Here is a 4627-nt window from a genome sequence, read left to right as displayed (position 1 = left end):
TTTAGACAAACTCTATTCCTGGAGATACTTGGGGCAATGATTAAGAAAATAACTAAGAAGAAAATAACTAAAATAATGATTAAGAAAATAAAATAACTAATAGACCACATCACTCTAGTTTCTTAGATATGGTGTTCCACTACATTTCCAGCTATCAAGTTATACTAATTTATTGTATATTATTGTACTATAATTTATTGACTCAGACTCATAGTGACCCCATACACATCATAGGAAAACATGATTTATCATCAGAGTTTTAAATATGAGGAGAATTCAGATACACAAATTATAGGATCAGACAAAAATGTACAAAATATTAGAAAAATAATTAGATATTGAGGGACTTTCCGGGGAAGCTGTATATGGTCTCATGGTGGTAGTTGGTTATGTGTTGAACTGCCAATCATAGGTCAGTTGTTCAAACCAAGCAGTCATACTGACTGCAGTCTTTAAAAGATTTAAAGCTTTGGAAATCCAAAGGGGCCGTTCTTCTCTATCCTATATGGTCACTAAGAGTTAGAACCTATTAAACGGTGGCAGGTTTTTATTTGGGGGATGTGAAGCTGTGGGACATACACAAAGACTATAAGTGGAGTACTGCAAAGCTTGATAAGAGTGGAAAATAAAGAAGAAAACTGAAAAGGTACATATATGGAAGGTGTGAGAGCAACTGAGTGTCAAAATGTAAAACTTTACAGAAATTTCCATAAATATTTTGTAGGTTTACACTGTTCTTCAGATTATACTGCATATATTTTAGAACACATTTTAATATGCATAAATTGATGGTTAATTTATGTTAAATGTTTCAGAGGTGAAGTTTCCTGTGTAAATTGTCAATTTAGAGTGTATTTGGAGTGTTTATTAGAGCTAAATTTATAATATTTTTTATAATTTCCCAATTGTTATAATGTCACTAATAATGAGTTTTGTTTTGTTCTGTTTTACAATGAGCCATTTCATGATAAAGTATCATCTTTCTTATGGTAGAGGAGGTTTGTGAACATTAAACTCTAGAAATTCATAATATTACTATAAATATGAAAAATTCCTAAGCTATGTTTCCCCATAATTTTTCTGCATGAAAGTTAGCCATATTTTAATTTGTAAACTATTTTCCTAGGCAGAACTGGGCTTAATCATTGGCTATAAGTTGTATGTAGGTCTACATTTTGTTCGAAAATAAAATGTTATATGACTTCAAACCTGAGGACACGAAGAAATTTTCCATTTGGAACTTGGAAGAAAGGACAATGTTCACAATTTTGTCTATAAACAAACAATTTTATAAGCAATGTTACTGTGTATTATAAAATAAAACCCTATAACATTTCACAGAATAAAAAACCATATATTTCAATGTGTTACATTACATCTAGTAATATGAGAAATAAAGCTTAGGGTATTTAAGATACAATTTCAAGATTATGGGATTATGGATAGTGAAAATTTGTATTTATATAAGAAAGTTGGAATGATCTCATTTAGAAGCACTGTAGGGAGGAAAGGTTAAGTTATTTAAGCAAAGGGCATTGTATTATTTGAAGGTTTTAAGAAAATATATATACCATGGAATTTGTTGAACTATTGAGAGTGGTATTTTAGATTTTGACTTAACGTCAGCTAAAAATATGGGGTTGTGGTAGTATAAAAACACATTTTAAAAATACACAGCAGTCTAGGGAATGATAAATTTTACTTGTTCAACAGGGACAACCTTAGAGACTTAGAGATATAAAAGTTAGTTGTAGACAACTGTTTCAATTGTTTGAAAGGATATTCTTTTATATGAGAAAGTAGCTGAGACTATTGTATGCTCAGTCTTCTAACCATCTTGGTGAGTACATAAAACCAGTCACTGAATCCAGTAATGTTATCTTTTAAAAATATTTTTATTTTAATACTATTCGTTTCTACTAAATAAAATAAAATAGTCTCATAACACAAATAAAATGACTATTAATATTTTTGAAAGAAGTTGTTAAATACTTACATTGTCACATTATTATACAATGACACAACTATTTTGTCCTAACAAAAATAATTATACTGTCACTGAATCTGTTCTTTGTTTGAAAATAAGATGCTATATGAGTCTAAGCATGGGTTCATGAAGAACTTTTCTATTTTGCAACTTTGGAGAAAGGATACTATTCACCATTATGTGTATAAAGATATAATTTTATAAACAATGCCTGTTTGCATTGTAAAATAAAATCATACTATTTCAAATATTAATATATACATATAGCATATACAACATATAGCACATAGCAAAACATATAACAAACATTCACTAAAAAGGGAAAAAAGAAAACATCAAAGTGGATACCAGAAGATACTCTGAAACTTGCCCTTAATTATAGAGTAGCTAAGACACATTGAATAAATGCTGAAGTCAAAGAACTGAGCAGAAAAATTGAAAGGACATCTCAAAAAGACAAAATTAAATAGTATAATGAAATCTGCAAAGACCTGTTGTTAGGAAACCAAAATGGAATAATATACTCAACATATCTTAACTGTAAGAACTTGAGAACTGAAAGAACAATCCGTGAGTTGCCATATTGAAAGTTTCCATGGTAACAGAAGGATGCAAGAAGGATGCAAGAAGGATGCAAGAAGCTTCAAAAGATGATGAAGAGCACAGACGATCACTTCACCAAAACCCAGGTGACATTCTGCCACGTCATCAAGAACCAATGGTAGTTAAATACAAGCTAGAAGGCATTAGCCAAAAAGAAAGCTTCAAGGATTGAGGGAATATCAACTGAAATGTTTCCTTAAGCTGTTGAAGCATTGGAAGTATTTACGTTATGCTGCCAACCTCGCACTGCCCCCTCCCCGCCATCACCACCAAGGGGGGAAAAATGAAGACCACTCCTTGGTTAATTGGCTGGAATAGATTTGTATTTGTACCTATTGAAATGAAAAGTGACCCAACAGAATGCTATTTTAGAGATCAATATTATTAATATCACATGGAAGTAACATTTGGCTGAAGATCACCAACAGATGCAGCAGTACATTGACATGGAACTGGCAAAGCTTTGGGCTCGATAAAGAAGGGAATAACAGGTGGTGTCAAGCGGATCTTAGCTGGAAGCAGAAAATATCACAAAGATGTTTGCGTTTCACTGACGATGCAAACTCAGTTGACTGTGCGGATCATCACAAACTATGGATAACGTTGAAAAGAATAGAAATTCCAGAATGCTTCATTATTCTCACACATAACTTGTACATGGATCCAGGCAGTTGTATAAACAGAACAAGGGATTATTCCGTGGTTTAAAATAAGGAAAAATGAGTGTCAGGGTTATATCCTCTCACCATATGTACATCAGAGATTCTCAACTGTATGAACTGATGCATAGGTGCTACTAAACCAAGCCACTAAGTGTTCCCGGCTCAGTCACTCATATACTGCTGAAAATTAGAACATGTATATGCAAGACTGGGGAAAATAAGACATTTGAATTATGTTGTTGGGGAGGACTGTTGAAAGCACTATTGACTGCCAGAAGAAGAAACAAATCTGTCTTGTAAGAGGTTAAATGTGCCAGTGAATCCCCTCTGATCAGAATCCAGGCTTGTGAAACCTCAATATCAGACAAAGAGAATTGTAAATTGGATTTTGGCAACTGTAGTTTGTTAAAATGTAATACCCTATATGGTAGTTACATAATTTGTTGTCAGTTTGAGAGGGTTAAGAGTGGAGGGGTAGACTTTAGCCTGTCAATCAGATCACAGCTGGATGACCTCATCTGGAGGGGTTAAGAAGATACATAGCTTGCTGGAGGCAGGACACATGCTCACTTCTTTGGAGACATTGCAGCTGATAAGACACAAGGAGGTACCCTAGTGCCCTGAGCTGGCAGAGCCACGTGGAGACCCCTGTCACCGCTGAGATGCTTACAACGCCACGGGATCCACAAGACTTCCTACCCACTCGCCTGTGATCTTCCTGCATTCAGCTTCATTGCCTGTGTTTCATATATCTGAAGAGGACTTTAAATATTGATATTGGACATATGGGCTAATATCGGACTTATGGACTTGATCTGGACTGAGCTGAGATTTTTTCTTAATGTACCATTGCTCTTTATATAAAGCTCTTTCTTATACACATATGAGTGTCTATGAATTTGTTTCTCTAGTCTACCCAGACTAACACACCTTATCACTTGATCCCTTTTGACTGATTTTTAATTTATTCCAGTTTTAAATATTTTCTGCTTTCTTTTCTCTGCTTTATATTGTGCTGGATGACTTTTTGTTGTTGTTGTTTTGTTTCGTATGCTTTTCTGTATAGGGAATCCAGATTAGTAAATCTGGCTGGATTAATAGTTTCCTAGGAGAGGAAGGGGGAGATTGGGGTGAACTGGGCAATCAACAACAAGTACAAGCAAGAAGAAAATGCTCTAAAGTTGATTGTGGTGATGACTGCACAACTCTTCTTAATATGATGGAACTACTGAATTGTATGACATGTAAATTATACCCCAATAAAATGCTTTAAATAAAAGAAGTACAGCTGGAATGATTCTTGAAAGGAAGGATGGGGAAACTTGGTCACACATAAGTTCCATATGCCATCATGAGGGACCAGTCACTGGAAAAA

Source organism: Echinops telfairi, unplaced genomic scaffold (genome assembly GCF_000313985.2).
Source record: "Echinops telfairi isolate 266 unplaced genomic scaffold, ASM31398v2 ScPeMD7_443;HRSCAF=831, whole genome shotgun sequence".
Classification (NCBI taxonomy): domain Eukaryota; kingdom Metazoa; phylum Chordata; class Mammalia; order Afrosoricida; family Tenrecidae; genus Echinops; species Echinops telfairi.
Note: the sequence above shows the minus strand (reverse complement) of the source record.